Here is a 21,429-nt window from a genome sequence, read left to right as displayed (position 1 = left end):
CAGTGGATCCATCGTTCTGCTCATTGGAGTTCAGACAGAGAAGCCAAAGTCAGAGAAAGAGGACTACACTTACGACCTGCTACCATATTTGCCGTTTTGCCGATCCATATCCCTACACTCAGGGCATGAGCAATGGTGGCATACACAACTAGCTGCTCCATGTAAAAAAGTTGTCAGAAGCAACATGGTCAATTTTATCTCTCCAATGGAAGCTACAACTTTAGTCAGAAAAAAGAGAGAAGGGACCCCACAAATATGACACTATGTATCTCTTTCTCTCTCCAAAAAGCATGCTTTTAGGCTTAAGATCCCACTTCTTGAAGAGGAGGCTGCCTCCTCATCCAAACCTACTTTGGACCACCCGAACCTAGTTAAAGGTGTGAGGCAGTAGCTCTAGGGCAGTGCGTTGGGCATGCCCTCAGCAGCTATTGCTGACGGATAGTCTGATACTTCTAGTTCAACAGTATGCAGCTTTGACATCCAACCGATGATCATGCCAAGTTGCCAAAAAGGGAAAGTATAAAGCATGTCTTAGACGCCACAAGGCAAGCACGCATAGCAAACAAAATACTACTCGGCCACCAAACCAAGAGGGGCACCGCAATGGGGGTCATGGCCATGAGCTTGCTATGCTCACTTCTCGCCGTCCTGATGATCGCAGTGGTGAGTGCAAGCGACGAGGCTGCGTTGCTTGCTTTCAAAGCACAGCTCAGTAATGGTGGCTCGCTGGCCTCCTGGAACAGCAGTACCAACTTCTGCAGCTGGGAAGGTGTGGCATGCAGCCACCGGAGGCCCGCACGAGTGGTTGCGCTGAGCTTGAATGGCAGCGGCCTCGCAGGAGCACTCTCCCCGGCCCTTGGGAATCTCACGTTCCTGCGGAAGCTCGACCTGAGCTACAACTGGCTCCATGGGGAGATTCCCGCGAGCCTTGGTCGCCTCCGCCGCCTGCAGAGACTAGACTTGTATGACAACTCCTTGTCTGGCACGTTACCCGTGAACCTGAGCTCCTGCATCAGCATGACCACCATGGGATTGCACGACAACAAGCTTGGTGGACGCATCCCAGCTGAGCTCGGTGAAAAGCTCATGTCCCTGTCAGCACTCTGGCTGCGTAACAACAGCTTCACAGGGCCAATCCCGGCATCACTAGGTAACCTGTCCTATCTGCAAGACCTTCAACTCAACAATAACCAGCTTGTGGGCTCAATCCCAGCAGGGCTTGGCAGAATACGGAGAATGCAGCAATTCAGTCTCTTCAACAACAATCTCTCTGGTACGATTCCACCTTCTCTCTACAACTGGTCATCGATCGAATCATTTGACGTAGGGATAAATATGTTGTACGGAAGTATCCCAGATGATATTGGCAACAAGTTCCCCAAGATGTCTGGTTTTGACTTGGGTGGTAATCAATTCACCGGAACCATCCCTTCCTCAATATCCAATCTATCTTCTCTCACAGTACTCGGCCTCAGCGGAAATAAATTTAGTGGGTATGTGCCTACCACTTTGGGGAGGCTGGCAGTTCTCCAGTCTCTGAGCCTGAGTGACAACAAGCTTGAAGTGAATGACAACAAGGGTTGGGAATTCATCACTTCTTTAGCAAACTGCAGCCAGCTCCAGAACTTGGTACTCGGTGGCTACTCTTTTGGAGGACAGATACCTGCTTCCATTACAAACCTCTCAACAACTCTCCAGCAATTAACCATTGCCGACAATAGGGTCTCTGGGAGTATTCCTGCAGACATCGGCAATTTGGTTGGTCTCAACAGGCTTCAGATAACAAATACTTTCATATCCGGAGAGATTCCGGAGAGCATTGGTAAGCTATCGAACATGATCGAGCTAGGCTTGTACAACAATAGCTTGTCTGGCCTGATACCGGCATCACTAGGAAACCTTACGCAGTTGAACAGGCTTTATGCATACTATGGCAACTTGGAGGGACCAATTCCAGCAAGCCTAGGGGAGTTGAAAAACCTTTTTGTACTCGATTTGTCAACAAATTATAAACTTAACGGTTCAATACCCAGAGAGATTTTGAAATTGCCTGACCTCTCTTGGTACTTGGACTTGTCATACAATTCGTTTTCTGGACCCCTTCCTGATGAAGTTGGTACTTTGGCAAATCTTAACCAGCTGATTCTATCAGGAAACCACTTGTCTGGCAAGATACCTGACAGCATTCAGAAATGTGTAGTGTTGGAATGGTTATTATTAGACAATAATTCGTTTGAGGGAAGCATACCCCAATCATTTAAGAATCTAAAGGGGCTCAATAAACTGAACTTGACCATGAATAAGTTCTCTGGTAATATTCCTGAGTCCCTTGGTAGCATTGAAAACCTTCAGGAGCTATACTTAGCACACAACAAATTGTCCGGATCAATCCCAGCAGTTCTGAAGAATTTGACATCATTGTCCAAATTGGATGTATCCTTCAATAATTTGCAAGGCGAGGTGCCAGATGGAGGTGTTTTCAGAAACATTACTTATACATCAGTTGCTGGGAATATCAATCTGTGTGGTGGTACACCTAAACTTCACTTGGCTTTGTGCTCCACAAGCTCCTGGAACAAGAAAAAGAGAAAGATGTCAAAGTCTCTTGTAGTTTCTCTAGCAACAACAGGAGCAATCCTATCATCATTTTCAGTTATTCTTCTTGTTTGGATACTTCGCAAGAAGCTCAAACAAAGCAAGAAAACAATAGTCCAAGATTCAGTCGCTGAGGACCATTACGAGAGAATCCCATATCATGCGTTGTTGAGAGGAACTAACGGATTTTCAGATGAGAACTTGCTCGGGAGAGGAAGTTATGGTGCAGTTTTCAAGTGTATTTTGGCCAATGAGGAAAGAACATTGGCTGTCAAGGTGTTTAACCTTGGTCAATCCAGATATTCCAAGAGTTTTGAGGCTGAATGTGAGGCCATGAGGAGGATACGACACCGTTATCTCATAAAGATCATAACTTCTTGTTCAAGTGTCAACCACCAAGGTCAAGAGTTCAAGGCAATGGTTTTTGAGTTCATGCCCAATGGCAATTTGGATGGTTGGATTCACCCAAAATATCAAGAGCCAAGTGCAAACAACACGCTCAGCCTTGTCCAGAGGCTTGAGATTGCTGTCAATATTTTGGACGCAGTAGAATATCTCCACAACTACTGTCAACCATTGGTAATCCATTGTGATCTTAAGCCAAGCAACATCCTTCTTGCTGATGACATGAGCGCCCGAGTTGGAGACTTTGGCATATCAAGGATCATTCAAGAAAATACAAGCGGGGGGATGCAAAACTCATATAGCTCAATGGGAATTAGAGGTTCCATAGGATATGTTGCTCCAGGTGACTAAAATTCTACCACATTCACATTTTCAATTTCCACACCAATATGATATACTAACCAAAAAATGTTGCATAATTGTAGAGTATGGAGAAAGCTCTGCGGTCTCACCCCCTGGTGATATTTACAGTCTTGGCATATTGCTGCTTGAGATGTTTACTGGTAAGAGCCCAACAGACGACACGTTTAGAGATTCATTTGGTCTGCACAAGTTTGCCGCGGATGCTCTTCCAGATAGAACCTTGGAGATAGTTGACCCAACAATCTGGCTGCACAGAGAAGCACATGATAATGTTACTAGTAGAATCCAGGAGTGTTTGGTTTCTGTCTTCAGGCTTGGGATATCCTGCTCAAAGCAACAGCCCCGAGACCGAACATTGGCAAGAGATGCAGCGTCAGAGATGCATGCAATCAGAGATGCATACATCGCGTTTGTTGCTAGCTTGTAGTGGAACGTGGAGCAGAAAGAGAAGCCTTGACTCAAGCCATTCAGAATGGCATTGAACAGACAAGCTGGTACAAGACAGGATCCTGAAATAATAAATTTGTATGTATCAATTCAGTTAGTAGTTGTACTCACTTTTCAGAGTTATGTTTCTTTGCAAGTGTATCAAATAAATTTAAGTGCAGAATACTGGTATTCTGAAATAGCACTATAGCAAGTTCTAGAGAATTCATAGATCAAGTGGTACAAGTATTTCAAGTTCTCGAAACAGTACACATACTGGCAACGTTATTTCATTGCTTAAAGTAAATCAGAAGATAGAAGTTCAGATTGCACATGAAGCATTCTCCATGTACCAACAGAAATTTCCTGAGTTATTTTGACATTTCCAGTCTCAGTGCAAGGGTTTGCCAAACACATTTAAATTTTGTCGGGTTCTTTCCACTCTAGCCATGGCCACCAGAAACGAAGCGCTGTGAATCTGTCCATATAAAGAACCCTAAGGCCACCAAGCCTTTTTGGTCGACAAACCGTGTCCCAATTTACTATATACTTTCAACCTCTTCTAGCTTTTGAATAATAGATAATGTGTGGTTGTGTGCATCAATGATTTAGAGGCTCGGGTGATATCCTCCCTTTTGAAAAAAAAGATATATGGACCAATATTTGGGGTCACAAGTTCATATTTTTCCTCGGGTTGATTTGGAAATTCAAGCAATGATGAAGCATAACGTGCTTGCATCATTATTACTACCAGACAAGCTGAACACAAGAAATACACTCGAAAAAGAAAACGACTCCCAAAACATCAACACTATTTTATGGATTTAAATGTTTCAGAACATGCATCATCAAAATGAAGTAGAATATAGCCAATATTTTTTGAGATGAATAAAGCCAATATTAGCCCGGTTTGAAACGCTCTTTCAAAGGAAAACGGTTCATAACAGACCAAAAATTTGAAGCTCGGTTCAAAAAATATAAGCAATTATAATTTCAAATTTTGGATAGATTTATTGATTTCTGAACTCACTTAAGTTAAATTATTTGGGCAATTACAAAATATTCAGTTGGCAATGTGCACATAATATGCAACCAGTCAAACTTGCTAGGTACAGACACTTAGCGAGTGCGCTGGCGACAGACAGCGCATGTACGCTTTATAGCAATTGGGAATTTTCTTGCTTTCGCAGTCACAACGAAGATACGGTGTCACCACGGGTGCGTTGTGACACATCACCAACTAAGAGAAAAGAAGATCCACCCAAGCGATACCCCATTATAAACATGTCTAAAGGTTCTTCCAGTGGGTTACAATGTCATTGTCACCGCAAAACGAACAAGAAGCATTGACCCCAGCCTTCCATAGACCCAGCGTTGTAGTCGCTGCAAACTTAGTAGGGCTGCTGGAACAGTGTAAAGCTGTTAAAAGAGGATAGGGTATAAATTGCTTCTTGGAGCCACAAGGGAAGCAGACGCTACTACTTACCAACCAAACCAAGAGGAACATGGCAATGGGGGTCATGATCTTGCAGGGGTCACTTGTAGCCGTCCTGATGATCGCCATGGTGAGGGCTCGGGACGAGGCCACACTGCTTGCTTTCAAAGCACAGGTCAGTGACGGTGCCTCGCTGGTCTCTTGGAACAGCAGTGCCGACTTCTGCAGCTGGGAAGGAGTGACATGCAGTCACCAAAGACCTGCGCGGGTGGTGGCGCTGATCTTGCACAGCAGGGCCCTCTCTGGAGCACTGTCCCCAGCCCTTGGGAACCTCACGTTCCTGAGGACACTCAACCTGAGCTTCAACTGGCTCCGTGGGGAGATTCCAGCGAGCCTCGGCCGGCTCCAACACTTGCAAACGCTTGACCTGAGTTACAACTCCTTCTCTGGCACGCTTCCTCTGAACCTGAGCTCTTGCGTCGGAATGACCACCATGGCACTAGACAGCAACAAGCTTGATGGGGGCATTCCGGCTGAGCTTGGCGAAAGGCTCACGTCACTGAAAGCGATCTCGCTGAGTAACAACAGCTTCAGAGGGCCCATCCCGGCATCCCTGACCAATTTGTCCCATCTGCAAAACCTTGACCTCTCGAATAACCAGCTCATGGGCTCAATCCCACAAGGGCTCGGCAGCATCCAGAGCATGAAGCGGATCATACTGTACATGAATGACCTATCTGGTATGCTTCCACCTTCTCTCTACAACTTGTCGTCGCTGGAAAAGCTTCAGTTGCGGGGAAATATGTTGTTTGGAACAATTCCTGCTGATATCAGCAAAAAGTTTCCAAAGATGCAAATTCTTAACTTGAATGCTAACTACTTCACGGGAGCCGTCCCATCCTCAGTATCCAATCTATCTTATATAAGAGAGCTTCTACTCGGGACCAACGAATTTAGTGGGTATGTGCCTCCCACTTTGGGGATGCTTGGAACCCTCCAAATTCTAGACTTGGCATACAATAGGCTTGAAGTGAATGACAACAAAGGGTGGGAATTCATTACTTCTTTGGCAAACTGCAGCCAGCTGAGGTACTTGGTACTTGGTGGCTCTTCTTTTGGAGGACAACTACCAGGTTCAATTGTGAACCTCTCAACAACTCTCCAGAAGTTATACATAATAGATAGTAGGGTCTCTGGGGGAATTCCTGCAGACATTGGCAATTTGGTTGGTCTCAACATGCTAGCCATAGCAAATACTTCCATATCTGGAGTGATTCCAGAGAGTATTGGTAAACTAGAAAACTTGATTGAGCTAGCCTTGTATAACAGTAGCTTGTCTGGCCACATACCATCATCACTAGGGAACCTTTCACAGTTAAACAAGCTTCTAGCATTCTGTGACAACTTGGAAGGACCCATTCCGGCAAGCTTGGGGGAGTTGAAAAAACTCTACGTACTTGATTTGTCAACAAATTACAGACTTAATGGTTCAATACCTAGTGAGATTTTGAGATTACCTGAACTTTCTTGGTACTTGGACTTGTCATACAATTCCTTAACTGGATCCCTTCCTCATGAAGTTGGTAGCTTGGCAAACCTTAACCAACTGATTCTATCAGGAAACCAGTTGTCTGGCAAGATACCCGACAGTATTCAGAACTGCGTTGTGTTGGAATGGCTTTTGTTAGACAATAACTCCTTTGAAGGAAGCATACCTCAGTCACTGAAGAATATAAAGGGGCTCTGTAAACTTAACCTAACCATGAATAAGTTCTCTGGCAATATTCCTGATGCCCTTGGAAGTATTGGGAACCTTCAGGAATTATTCCTAGCACACAACGACTTGTCAGGATCAATCCCATTAGTTCTACAGAATTTGACATCTTTATCAAAACTGGATGTATCCTTCAATAGTTTGCAAGGCGGGGTGCCAGATGGAGGCGTTTTCAGAAATATCACTTACATGGCAGTTGCTGGCAATATTAATCTGTGCGGTGGTCAGGGGCGAAGCTAGATCCAAAAATCATTGGGTTCAGCTCTTGGTTGTGCTGTGTAATCTTGCACTAACTAGCAACATCACATATTGATTACATTAAGGTTTGATGAATTTTATTGGGTTCAGCTGAACCCTATGGTTGTGTGCTGGCTCCGCCACTGGCGGTGGTGTACCTCAACTTCACTTGGCTCCATGCCCCACAGGCCCCTTAAACAAGGACAAAAAAAGGATGCGAAAGTCTCTTGTGGTTTCTCTGGCAGCAATTGGAGCAATCTTCTTGTCACTTTCAGTTATTCTTCTTGTTTGGATATTTCACAAGAAGCTCAAACAAGGCCATAAGACTATAGTGCAATATTCAATCAGTGAGGACCATTATGAGAGAATCTCCTATCATGCATTATTGCGAGGAACTAACGGTTTTTCAGATGATAATTTGCTTGGCAGAGGAAGTTATGGTACAGTTTATAAATGTGTCTTGGACAATGAGGGAAGAACCCTGGCTGTCAAGGTGTTTGACCTTTGTCAATCCAGGTATTCCAAGAGCTTTGAGGCTGAATGTGAGGCTGTGAGAAGGATACGACACCATTATCTCCTAAAGATCATTACTTCTTGTTCGAGCATCAACCACCAAGGTCAAGAGTTCAAGGCATTAGTTTTTGAGTTCATGCCCAATGGCAATTTGGATGGTTGGCTTCACCCAAAATCTCAAGAGCCAAGTACAAATAACACAGTCAGCCTTGTCCAGAGGCTTGAGATTGCTGTCAATATTGTGGATGCAGTAGAATATCTCCACAACTACTGTCAACCATTGGTACTCCATTGTGATCTGAAGCCAAGCAACATTCTTCTTGCTGACGACATGAGCGCCCGAGTTGGAGACTTTGGCATGTCAAGGATCATTCAAGAAAATACAAGTGAGATGATGCAAAACTCATATAGCTCAATGGGAATTATAGGTTCCATAGGCTATGTTGCTCCAGGTGACTGAAATTCTTCTAGTTTCCTTTTATTTTCGTTTTCTTCTCCATAAATTTTTTTACACAAATATGGCATGCTAATAAAAAAATGTTGCATAATTGTAGAGTATGGAGAAGGCTCTGCGGTCTCACCTCCTGGTGATATTTACAGTCTTGGCATATTGCTGCTTGAGATGTTTACCGGAAGAAGCCCAACAGAGGACACATTTAGAGATTCATTGGGTCTGCACAAGTTTTGCGAGGATGCTCTTCCAGGTAGAACGTTGGAGATAGCTGACCCAACAATATGGCTGCATGGAGAACAACATGATAACGTTACTACTAGAATCCAGGAGTGTTTGGTTTCTGTCTTCAGGCTTGGCATATCCTGTTCAAAGCAACAGCCCCGAGACCGAACATTGACAAGAGATGCAGCGGTAGAGATGCATGCAATCAGAGATGCATACATTACCTTTGTTGCTAACTCATAGTGGAATGCAGAGCAGGAAGAGAAGCCTCGACTCAAGCCATTCGGAGCGGCATTGAATAAACATGCTGGCGCAAGATATGATCCTGCAACAATAAAATTTGTATGTATCAGACAAATGCAAAAGGCAAAAACCATGGTGGCTTATTTTTCTCAGTCTTTACTTTTCCGGAACCTGTACTGAATCATATACCAGCCTGCCTGGGTTTCATCGGAGTAATGGAACTGGGGTTCTCCTTTTTGGGGCACTATGATCTAAAAAAAGCATGGTGTTTTGCAATAGCCCTATAGCACGTTTTAGAGATTTGAGAAAATAAATGGCACAAGTCTTTCGCATTCTCAGACTGATACACAGGCAACATTAATTTCGGCGAGATTCCAAAATCTCGGCCGAGAAAAAAAACCCTACCAGTGACGACGCCGCCACACCCAACCAGGTTAGGAGGAGAAGAAGATTGACTGATCAGGGCTACAGACCTAGACGCTAGTGATGCTGCACGTCAGGACGATTGACTTGCGCCGATGCATAATTTTGTGGTAGCGCATAGTAGCTGCTACGCTCGGTACCATCTTCTAGGAGCACACTGTGGCTAATGAGACTGTTAAAACCATAAGACCGTGACACCTCATCAACATGTTGCTCACAAAGATTTGTGCTTTCACCATGCACACATGAGTTCTGAACTGGGTTTGTATGCCCATAGCCGTAATTCTCATAATCAGATGGTGGTGTTGGCATTCCACCAAACATCTGTGGGGCGACAGAAGCAGTAGCAGTACCAGGGGATTTTGAGGGATCAAATGAGCATCGGGAAGAGGCGGTACTTACTGATGATGATGTGAAGCCGAAGTCCGAAGAGTGGTGTCGGGGCAGGGATGGTTCTTGACGCGGACGAGCCAGAGGTGGTACCAGAGAAGAAGCCTGGCGAGGATGAAGTAATTAATCTTCATCCCCTGCAAGAGTCCCACGCGGGCACGCCCATCCGCGTCCAAATCCACCAGTACACCGGCGATCTCCCCGGCGTCGTGCCTCCAGAAGCCTCATCTTCGCCAACGGAAGAACCCTCCCCAAAATTTGTCTGCAGACGAACACCGCGTCGGTACTCCACAAGGCAGCCGCTTGCATCAGGGGCGCCGCCGAGGGTACGGCCTCGCCTTCTGCCGCGCCGAACTCGCCTGGGGAAGGGACCCCGGTGCCCTCTGTTGCGGTGCAGGCGCTAGCCACGGGGGCTGGTAAGGACCTTGCGCTCCCGCCCGAGAAGAACTTGTGCTAAGGCCCCTGCTCTGGCTGTCTCCAAGAGCCAGTACAAAAAACGCGCACCCAAATGAGAGCTCTTTTTTACAACTTGCGGGGGTTTGGGGGACAAGGGCGTCGCACCCAACTCCGAGACTACATGCTACGCGATAGGATTGACATTCTTGGCCTCCAGGAGACGGTCCGTCAAGATTTCTCGGACTCTGAACTCAGGAGCCTGGAGTGCGGTGGCCAATTCTGTTGGAACTGGCTGCCGGCCTCAGGGCAGTCCGGGGGGATGCTCCTGGGGTTTCGAGACGAATGCTTCGAGGTGGGGACCTGGAGGAAGGGGCGGTTCTTCATTAGCGCTGACCTCTTCCATCGCAGCCGCAGAACCAAGTGGACTTGCATCCTAGTCTACGGCCCGGCTGATCACTCTAGGACTAGGGAGTTCTTGGAGGAGCTCTCCTCCGAGGTGGAGAGTTGTAGGTTCCCTCTTGTGGTTGGGGGCGACTTCAACCTCATTCGGGGCCCGGGGGATAAAAGCAATGACAATATCAATTGGCCAAGGGTGCGCCAATTCAATGACGCCATTGCTTCCCTCTCCCTTAGAGAGCTCAACCGAACCGGGGCAAGGTTCACCTGGACCAACAAGCAGCTTTCTCCCATCCGCTCGGTCCTGGATAGGGTCTTCGTCTCTACATCTTGGGAGACGCTCTTCCCTCTGTGCTCTCTTTCGGCGGTCACTAGGGTGGGATCCGACCACAACCCTCTCCTCCTTGATGACGGTGAGCAGGGGATTCGCCGGCCGGCGAGATTCTTCTTCCAGTCCTGGTGGCTAAGGGTAGCCGGCTTTGAGCAGATGATCAAAGACAAACTGATCTTCTGCATCCAGGACCGGGGACCCCACCGGTGCAGCATTGACCTTTGGCAGTGCATTGCGAGATGCCTCCGCCAACACCTCCGAGGGTGGGGGGCCAATTTAGGCAAGCAGAAGAGGGAGGCTAGGGACAACCTCCTCGCCCAGATTAAGGAGCTAGACACCCTTGCTGACTCCTCTGGTCTAGATGAGGAGGGTTGGGCTCTCCGTTACTTCTTAGAGGATCAGATTGTGCAGCTGGACGGCGCGGAGGAAGACTACTGGAGACAGCGCAGCAGACTCCAATGGACCCTTAAAGGAGATTTCTGCACTGCCTTCTTCCACGCCTTCGCCAACGGGAGGCGAAGGAAGTGTCTCATCCCTCGCCTGGTGACGGATGACGGAGAGATTTCGGACCAGGTCGAGTTGATGGGGCACGTCTACCAGTTCTATCAGGGCTTGATGGGCGCTGAGGGGGAGGAAAGGGCTTTCTCCCTTGCTCAGGACCTCTGGCCCCCCGACAAGAGGATTTCTGATGAGGAGAACAGGAGCCTGGAGCTCACCTTCACTCCGGATGAGCTGGACGAGGTGCTCGCGGGCATGAAACCAGACTCGGCCCCGGGCCCTGACGGGCTACCGGTCCTCTTCTTCAAGAAATTCTGGGGAACTCTTAAAGGACCTATCCTACAGATCCTGAACGACTTCGCCCTAGGGAGGGTTGACATCACGCGCCTTAACTTCGGAGTTATCTCTCTCATTCCAAAAGTTCAGGGGGCGGACACCATCAAGCAGTTTAGACCCATCGCTCTCATCAACGTTATCTTTAAATTTGTTGCTAAGGCCTACGCTACTCGCCTCGCCCCTCTAGCGCATAGGACGATCGACCGCAGCCAATCGGCCTTCATCAAAGGGAGGTGCTTGCACGAGGGCGTGCTCGCACTTCACGAAATCGCCCATGAGTTGAGGGTCAAGAAACTCAAGGGCCTCCTTCTCAAACTCGACTTTGAGAAAGCCTTCGACCGGGTTAGCTGGGACTTCCTGAGAGAAGTTTTGTTGAGGAAAGGCTTCTCCCCCATGATCGTTCACCGCCTTATGCAGCTGGTCTCGGGTGGCCAGACCGCAGTCAACGTGAACGGTGTCATTGGGGAGAACTTGAGGAACGCGCGGGGTGTGCGGCAAGGGGATCCGCTCTCTCCGATCCTGTTCGACTTTATGGTGGATTCCCTGGCTGCTATCATCGCCAGGGCTTCTGATTCCGGGCACCTCAAGGGTGTGGTGTCCCACCTGATCCCGGGAGGGATCACCCACCTACAATATGCGGATGACACCTTGATTCTGATCGAGCCATCCGATGTGGGGCTGGCCAACCTTAAGCTCCTGCTCCTCTGCTTCGAGAACATGTCAGGACTTAAGATTAACTTCGCTAAGAGCGAAGCGGTCGTGACAGGGGTCCCCGACCGGGATCGTCAGAGGGTAGCTGGCGCCCTTAACTGCAAGCTGGGAAGCTTGCCGCTCCTTTACCTCGGCTTACCTGTCAGCGATCGCCCCCTCTCAGTTGCTGACTGGCACTTCCTCACTGAGAAGGTTGGCCACAGGGTGGAGCCTTGGCAGGGGTTGTTCCTTGCATCAGCCGGCAGACTGGAGCTCACCAACTCCTGCCTCTCTAGCCTCCCGCTGTTTGCAATGGGTCTCTATCTGCTGCATGACTCGACGCATGCGGTGATGGACAAACACCGGTCTCGCTTCTTTTGGGAGGGAGTGGGACCCAAACGGAAGTACCATATGGTGGACTGGGCCACGGTGTGCAAACCACGAGAGTTTGGAGGGCTGGGAATCCTCAACACCAAGTTCATGAACATCGCCTTGATGTTAAAATGGATCTGGAAGATCTATCAGAATGAGGAAGGCCTATGGGCAGACCTTCTTAGGGCCAAGTACCTTGGGGACCACGACCTGTTCTCCCCGGCGGTTCCCACCAAAGGATCACAATTCTGGAACGCTATCCAGAAGATCAAATGGTACTTCAAACTGGGGGCAAAGCACGAGGTTAACAGTGGGCGGAGGACCTACATCTGGTTAGACTGGTGGACGGGCTCGGGGCCCCTCCGCCATACTTTTCCTAGGCTGTTCGCCTGCTGCGACAACCACTTCGCGACTGTTCAGGGGGTTAGGTCCAGCGGGGGCTGGACCATTCGCTTCCGGCGCACCTTCGGCCTCGCGGAAAGGGTGGAATGGGACAACCTCTGCAGAATCTTTGACCTCTCGCCGGCCTCTGACGGCGATGACACGGTTCGTTGGGCTCTTGAGCAATCTGGGGAGTACTCCACCCGCTCGATGTACTCCAAGTTGTCCCGGGGTGGGACGATCACTCACTTCAAAGAAATTTGGCGCACTAGGGTACCGCCAAAAATCCGAGTCTTCCTCTGGCAACTCATCCGAGGGAGGCTCCCGTCAGGGGACCAACTTGTCAAGCGACGCGGGCCATCGAATGGGCGATGTGCCCTATGTGGTGAATGGGAAACTTGCGACCATATCTTCTTCACTTGCCACCTCGCTAGATTTATGTGGGCAGGAATCAGGGACCTCCTCTCCTGCTCATGGAACCCAGCAGGGGCTGCTGACTTCGTCGCCATTGCCAACGGCTTGTCGGGTAGACTCCGTAGGATAGCTTGGTTTACTTTCGCTGCGCAATGCTGGACGCTGTGGAACATACGTAACAAGCTAGCTATAGAGGGCTCTCTCATCTCCAGCCCGGCTGACGCTATCTTCAAAATGTCTATCTACATGCAGAGCTGGAGGGTTCTGGTCAGACGGAGGGACCGACCGCTGCTGGACGCGGCACTGGTCGAGGTTAGGAGGCTACACGCGCGGACCCGGGCAGGAGGACACTGACACCCTCATCGACTACATGCTGCCGCCCCTACCTGCTCCGCGTGCTTTAGTTTCTCTGTTACTTCTTTGAGTTTATCTGGGTTTTAGTCTTTTCGCTCCTGTATCGTCACATCATGACTGGGAGGCATTTGTTTGCGTGGGGTGTGTTGTATCGATACTCTATGGTTGCCGTGATGGCTTTATATATAAAGCCGGGCCAAGGGCCTTATGTTTTTATCAGGGGCGCCGCTGTCAGCCGCCGTTGCGAGCCTCGTATATGAGAGCTCTCACGTCCATCTCCTGAAAATTATGTGTTGCGAGTGTTGAAGGTGCGGGGAGGTGCAGCTGCCATTGCCAGCAACGGAGCCGGCGGTAATGCTCTACGCAGTGTTCTTCAGATAAGGGGAATGGTGAGACCAGAACTCCATCCCGTTTTGGGTTAGGTTCAGCCAGAACCGTCCTCCAGATTTTGTCCTTTATCCTCAAAAAGAAAAGAAACAAATCCAGATTGATGCAAAAGGGCAAATCCTAAAGTGGCAAAGAAATAAGGGGCAAAAAATAAAGCCCAAAGTAAAAGAGGACAAAAGATAGAGTGACAAAGTAAACAGGGCAAAAAATAAAATTCCCCCTCCATCTGCGCGGGAACTGACTCACATCCTTCGGCGCCAACGAGGTGTGGTGGCCCTGTGACAAGGAGTCGGTGGCGGGCAGCGCTGGGGTGGGTAGCGCTGTCGCCTCAGGTTGCGGCTTTGGGCCGATTTGGGTGGGGAAGATGGTCTCGTTCATCTGGTAAGATGATACAGAGGGAAAGGAACTGAACACGGTGAGGTAGGTGTTGGCGGTGGAGGGAGGGTGGAGGGGTCGCATGCCGGGGCGGGAGAGAAGCCAGTAGCGGCCACGTACGAGGTGGCGGGAGGCGGGTACGGGTAGCTAGCGGCCTAGGGGAAAACAGGTGGGACGCTGTAGAAGGGGAAACGGGATGGGTAGTACCCGTCCTGAAAAGGAGTAGGTGGGTAGGTGGCGTCGGGGGGAAATCTGCAAGGGGAGTACGGCGGTGCTTCGTAGCCACAAAGGGGGGCGGGACATGGTGGTGGGGAAGAAGGGGCGCGGTCATCATGGATGAATCGCAAGAGAAAGCCGCCGGAATTTTTTTTGGCTAGGAATCGCTCGCTCTGATACCACTCATACATACGGAGTATACTAGTCCGTAAGAGCATGTCTAACAGACCCCTTAAAAGGGTCAAGCCCGTAAAATAACCGCCGAAATACGGAGTTGGGCTCTACCCGGCCGTCTAGCAGACCTCGTAAATCAGCCTCCCGTATCGATTTTTCCCAGTTTTGGTTACGGGGCGGCTCTTCGCCCCCTACTTGTGCGGGGTGGGAAGGGGAATACAGGGCCAAACCACTATTCTCTCTTCCACTGCGCGCGAAGGGTTTCAGCGAAACCCAACCGCCGCCACCACCGCCGCCCGATCTCCTTCGCCCCGCCCTTCCCGGCAATGACGCGGCCAGATCTCGCTGCCATGGATCCTCCGCAAGGCCCGCGGACCGCCGTCGGTGCACCACCTTCGGCCGCGGTGGTTGATGTCCCCGTCGGAGGTCCGCCAAACGCGGGCGATGTGTCGGCCATGATCTCCGCCACCATCCCGTTGAAGAGGAAGAGGATCCCGAGGCAGTTCTTCGAAGCCCCTGCGGCGGCCGCAGCTCCGCCGGCTGTGACTGCTGCAGCTGCCAAGAAGGGGGCAGGACGAAGACGAAGGCGGCCGGGCCGAGGGGTGCCCCGCCGCCCAAGGTGAAGACAAAGGCAGTTAGCCGCATCGGCCTCGCGCCTCCACCGCCCTCTAAGGCCATGGCCCCTCCTCCCTCCGTTCCGTCCGCGGCGACGCCCGCGTTGCCGCCACCCTCCATTGACGTAGACAAGGTGTTCTATGTTGAGTCCACAACATCGTACATGGACATGCTAAACGATTCCGTGGTGGACTTGCACGCCGGCATTGATGCATTCGATGGGGAGGACTATGTCGAAGGGATTGATGATGATGAGGAGGAGGATGACGGTGACGAAGCTGTCGATGACGAGGAGATGGTTGAGGTTGATCCGGCTGCCGCCGGTTCTTCCGCGACGCCGAAGCCACGCACCTCGAACTACACCGAGATTGAAGACGCGATCTTGGTCCGTGCTTGTAGTAGGGTGGGGATGGATGCGTGCACTAGAGTGGACCAAGGCGGCAAGCGCTATTGGCAGCGCATCAAGGATCTCTACCACCAGCTGAAGCCTCGCACCAAGAGTATGGCCGACAGATCCTACCGCTCCCTTGAAGGCCGGTGGAACATCATCAAAACCAGCTTGTTCTTGTTGCAGTGCTGCCATGGACCAAGTGGCCGACAACCCCCTAGTGGATCGATGCATGCTGGAAGACTATGTAAGTTCTCCAAGTTTGTTGCTATCCATACTATGTGTTGATGATGTGCAAACATCACATTAATATTGTTGTTGTGCAGCCCAAGTATGCTCAACAGAGGTACAAAGACATGGCCGGCTCCAAGAACAAGGAATTTCAGTTCCAACATTGCTTTACCCTTCTTCAACATCTTCCTAAGTGGAAGTTGAGGGACAGTGAACCAAAGTGCAAGAAGGAAGCATTGCTCACCATGGATGATGAAGCGGATGACATGAGTGCGAGAAACGTTGGCATGCCCGAGGGCACCAAGAAAGCCAAGGAGAGGGTGAAGGTAGAAGGCGAAGCAGCTAGCTTCAAGGAGAAGTTGGTTCAACTCATGAAGTCCAAGGAGGCATTGACGATGAAGAAATTGGAGACCAAGCTCCTCATCATCGATAAGAAGAAGGAGGTGAAGCTTGCCAAGGTGGAAGCAAGGCGGGAAGATGCCAAGGTGAAGGCCAAACAAGAATCGAGGATGCTCGCACTCAAAGAAGCCAAGGCCATGAAGGAGCTCTTGGCCGAGGAGAGGGAGATCATGATGATGCACATCGACGACATGGATGAGGATCAGCTGGCGTGGTGTAAGGAGACCAAGGTGGACATCATGGCGAGGAAGATGCTCGCGCGTCAAGCTCGTGCTGCAAGTGCTGTTGGTGCGTCGTCTCCTCGAGGTGAGTCTCCGGCGAGTGGTCACGGCGCTGGTGTAAGGGTATATTGCCTCTATGTGTGGTTTTGGTAATTAGTGACAACCCCTATGGACTAATGTTTTCATTGAGTTTATATGAAGGCATATTCCATAGGTACCACTTGTATTCCATGTGTTGGATTCAAGTATGGATGCCATGAAGATAAAGATATACCTTGTGTATTGGCATCAAGATCATCGATTTGAAGATATATATGTGATATGATCAAAAAGAAGAAATGAAGATGGAGTTCTTATGTGGAACTCAATATGAGCCATGCTCTAGCTTATGTGATAAGCAATGAATGATCAAGATCTTGAGTGATTGATTCCAAGTGAAGAATTCAAGTTATGGCTCTAAGTCGGTGTCATGATAGTCTCATAAGTTGAGTTATGGTTGACTAAGATTTAGAGCATGTAAACAAATGAAAATTATATATACATCTCAAGATACTATGATAGAGCATGAGAAGATACAAGGTTTGAAAGAACATGTCCATTACCCCATGTGTGATTTTGGTAATTGTTGACAATCCCTATGGACTAACGGTTGCATTGAGAATCTATCTTAGGTCGAGTCCATAGCCATGTGTTGGTCTCAAGGTTGCAAGATGGAGAAGATGGAGTACAATGACGAAGACGGTGTCGAAGAGAGACGAAGACGGTGTTGAAGATGAAGAGAGATGAAGACGGCGTAGAAGATAAATGAAGACGGTGGCGTGTGTAGAAGATCGAAGAAGACGGTGGCGTGAATGTTGGAGGAAGACGGTGACATGTACAATGATGAAGAGGGTGAAGACGGAGCTTGCCGACTCAAGAGGAACGCGCAAGGATAAGGTTTGTGCTCGATAGGATAGTGGATCGCATCATCGGAGAGAGCTGAAACCTTGCATGCATTGCATCGTGTTTCTTGGTTGTTCTTGGTTCTTATCCATAAGATGAGATAGAGCTTCTGTTCATTCTCATGACAAGCTCTAGGTCATCGGAAACGGATTCCGGTTGCATCGCATGTTGCATGTGCGAGGGTGATGATTTTCCCGATATATCATATTGAGAGGTTACACCTCTATGACCATGAGACAATCATCACTCTCTCTTTTCCATGTTTTCACCTTGTGTAGTGGTAGCTCTCGTCGACCTCTTTCCGGAAAAATTGGTTTCACCTCATTTGGAATTTCCTAGCCCGAGTTATCGCATTTCTTGTTTTGCAGGAAAAAAAAAAGAAAAAAAGGGAGCGGTAGTACCGCTTGGGCTTCCGGCCCAGTACCAAACAGCCCTCCCAGGCTTACTGGACCCGGAGCGGTACCAGCCCGGTACTACCGTATTTATTACGGTACCAGCCCGGTACCAGGCCGGTACTACCGGCCCAACCCAGCCCAGCCTTTCTTTTTTCTTTTTCCCCACTTCCTCCAGCAGTCTTCTCCCGCGTGGGCTACTGCCTTGCCTCCGGCCCACCCGCGCCGCGCCTCCACCTCCCACCTGGGCCGCGCTCGCCCACCCCGCACTGGGCCGCCGCTCGGTCGGCCCACCCGCCGCCACTGCCGCTCGCTCCCGCGCGGGAGACGTGAGGGCGTTGACCTCGCTCCCACGATAGCAGCGCCTCCCGCCCGTGCGTGGCCTGCCTGGCCCCACCGCTGCTGCCTGTTGCTTCGCTTGTTGCGCTGCTGCTGTGCCGCTGCACGCACACACTGCCCATGAATGCCTGGCACCAATTCTCTCTCTCCCTCTCTCACACACACGTTTTCAGATCTGACCTTTTGGGATCAAACGGTAGTACCGCTTCGCACTGCGGTAGTACCGCTTTGGGTTATTTTTTGGGCGTTTTCTGCACAGTTTTGGCGCAAACGGTAGTACCGCTTCAACAAGCGGTAGTACCGGTTTTGTGCGAATCTGACCGTTTTTCCAGCCTCAACAGCTATATTTCGGGTCCCCTATTTATACCTCTGTTCCACCTCCGACCCAAACACTTCTTCCCCCTCCATTCTCTCTCCTCCATTGTTGACCTTGAAGAGTTTGATCCTCCTCTTGACCCCCCCACTATTTCTTGCATATTTTTGGTGGAAAGGAGAGAGGACTAGATCTAGAGCTTCACCAATTGAATCCCTCTCCAAGTGAGGGGATCTTGATAGATCTAGATCTTGGAGTAATTTGGTGTTCCTCCTTATATTTGTTCTTCCTCCCTTATTCCCCCAATAGCTTTTGTAGCTTTGTTGGAATTTGGGAGAGAAGAACTTGGGCATCTTAGTGGTGTCCTTAGCCATTGCATTAGGTGCATTGGTTTGGGTTCTCTCCGGGGTTTCGGTCTCGTAGAGGGCTTGTTTAGCTTTGTGGTGTTGTAGCCTTTGTGGCCTTGTCGTCTTTGTGGCGTTGTAGCCTTTGTGGCGTTGTTGCATTTGTGGTGTGGTAGCCTTAGTGGCGTTGTTGCCTTTGTGGAGTGTGGTAGGCTTTGTGGTTTTGGAGCCGGTTATGGTGCGTTGGTGTCTTGGTGGCCTTGTCGCCAGTGTGGCGTGTTGTAGCCTCTTGTGGCCTTGTACTTGAGAGCCTCCGTGTTGTGGAGTTGCCTCAAGCTTGATACTTGGGAGTTTGCCCAAGCTTGTATGGGTTCGGTGACCACCCTCAAGGGTCCCTTAGTCACTACAAGGAAAAGCCTTATTGCCGGCGCACCAAAAACGGCTATTGCCGGCGCACCAGAGCCCGCCGGTGCGAACAGGCCGGTGATAATGAGTTACCGCTGGCGCACCAGCTGCTGCGCCAGCAGTAACATGAATTATCCCCGGCGAACCAGGCCAGGTGCGCCGGCGGTATGATTTTTCAAGTTTTAAAAAAAAGCCGATCTAGATCTAGATCTCGATCTAGATCTAGCTCGGGTTCGTCCTCGAAAACCATGAATGTGGGCCTGTCGTTGTTGCGCCGAGGTAGGAGTAGGAGGAGGTGTAGGAGGTCGGAGGTTGTGGTGGAGGAGGAGGTGACCGGAGGTGGAGTATGAGGATGAGGAGGAGGAGGATATCACCGGAGGAGGATGTCACCGGAGTAGGAGGAGGGAGGTGGAGGAGGAGGAGGCCCGATGTGTAGTATGAGGAGGAGGAGGAGGAATATGTCACCGGAGGGAGGATGTCACCGGAGTAGGAGGAGGAGGAGGAGGAGGCCCGAGGTTGAGGAGGAGGAGGCCCGAGGTTGAGGAGGAGGAGGCCCGAGGTTGAGGTCGCCGGAGGAGGCCCGAGGTTGAGGTCGCCAGAGGAGGTCGTCGTCGGAAGAGGAGGAGGAGGAGCCCGTCAGGGAGGAGAAGAGGAGGAGGAGGAGGAGAAGTGGAAGAGGAGGAGGAGGAGGCCAGTCTGCGCCTATATAGTAGAAGTTACTGCCGGCGCACCTAGTATGGTGGTGCGCCGGGGGTACTTTTTAATTTTTTTCATCCAAATCTAAAACCTCAAAAAACTCTGTTTTCCTTTTCGAATTTTGGGAATCAAACAAATCGCTAAACGGCCGTAGGCGGTTGAATTCGGATAGGAAATTTCGCGTAGATAGATTTTGATATAAAAAAGTTTTTCATCGGAGGTCGTATGCAACCAGAAATCCCGTTTTACCGAAAGATGACGCCATTTTGCATAATATATCGAAAATCATTTTTTCAATTTTTCTTTAATACTAGATTACATAAGTATTGGACATATCAAAGGATTTTATTTTTTGAATTTTCTATCATTTTCTATTATTTTTCGAAAACCGAAAAGGCGATTCCCCCCAGGGGGGGGGTGGAGAGAAAAATCTAGGCAACTTACCCCCGGCGCACCTCTATGGTGGTGCGCTGGTGGTAAATTGTCTACCACCGGCGCACCACCATAGAGGTGCGCCGGGGGTAAGGTGCCCATATTTTCTGTTTCCGGCCGGAACTCTTCGAATTTTATTCCCGGCGCACTAAATTTTCTTGTGCGCCGGCGAGTATAGGTTCTTCGCCGGCGCGGCCTAACATGGCTCGCCGGCGGTATTTTGCCACCGGCGCGCGTCAATGATGGTGCGCCGGCACCCTTCCGTGCAGCTATAGCCCTTTTCCTAGTAGTGAGTGGATCGAGGCTTTCCCCTTGGTGGAAAGGCTCGAGGAGAATACGGTGGCCCTAACGGCTCATTGGAGTGCCTCGTGCCTCCACACCGCTCCAACGGAGACGTAGCACCCTTGGGTGTGAACTTCGAGGATACCGATACGTCCATTTTGCATCACTATTTTATATCATAATTTACTCGTTATTCATTGATATATTTCATATTTAGAGATGATACTTATGTTATTTCACCTATTTTGCATGTTTCATGATTATTGGAGAATTATTCACCGGAGTCAGAATTCTACTGGAAAAAGCACCGTCAGGATACCATATTTCTGAAGATCAACAATTGACGGAAATTACACCGAAGATCTTGTTTTTCGAGAAGAATGAGCCAGCCAAAAGGAGGAGCTGAGGAGGGCCGCCATGGCCCCCCCCCATAGGCCGGCGCGGGCCCTGCCCTAGCCGCGCCGCCCTGTGGGGAGGGGGCCCACAGCCCCTCTCGGCCTCCTCTCTTTCGCGTACTTCATCTACCCGAAAACCAAAGGCACGGGGGATAAGAGAGAATAGACACAGCCGCCTCTGCGGGGGCGGAAAAACACCAGAGAGAAAAGAGCTCTCCGGCGGGCAGGAATATTC

General features: G+C 49.8%; 2 pseudogenes; both read left to right on the top strand.

Annotated features, from left to right (window-relative positions):
• The first annotated feature begins 603 nt into the window (after window positions 1-603).
• On the top strand, window positions 604-3,820 carry LOC124663775 (annotated as a pseudogene).
• A 1,365-nt stretch (window positions 3,821-5,185) lies between these two features.
• Window positions 5,186-8,911, top strand: LOC124663776 (annotated as a pseudogene).
• Window positions 8,912-21,429: the final 12,518 nt, after the last annotated feature.

Source organism: Lolium rigidum, chromosome 6 (genome assembly GCF_022539505.1).
Source record: "Lolium rigidum isolate FL_2022 chromosome 6, APGP_CSIRO_Lrig_0.1, whole genome shotgun sequence".
Taxonomy (NCBI): Eukaryota; Viridiplantae; Streptophyta; class Magnoliopsida; order Poales; family Poaceae; genus Lolium; species Lolium rigidum.
This window is presented reverse-complemented; position numbering and strand designations above follow the sequence as displayed.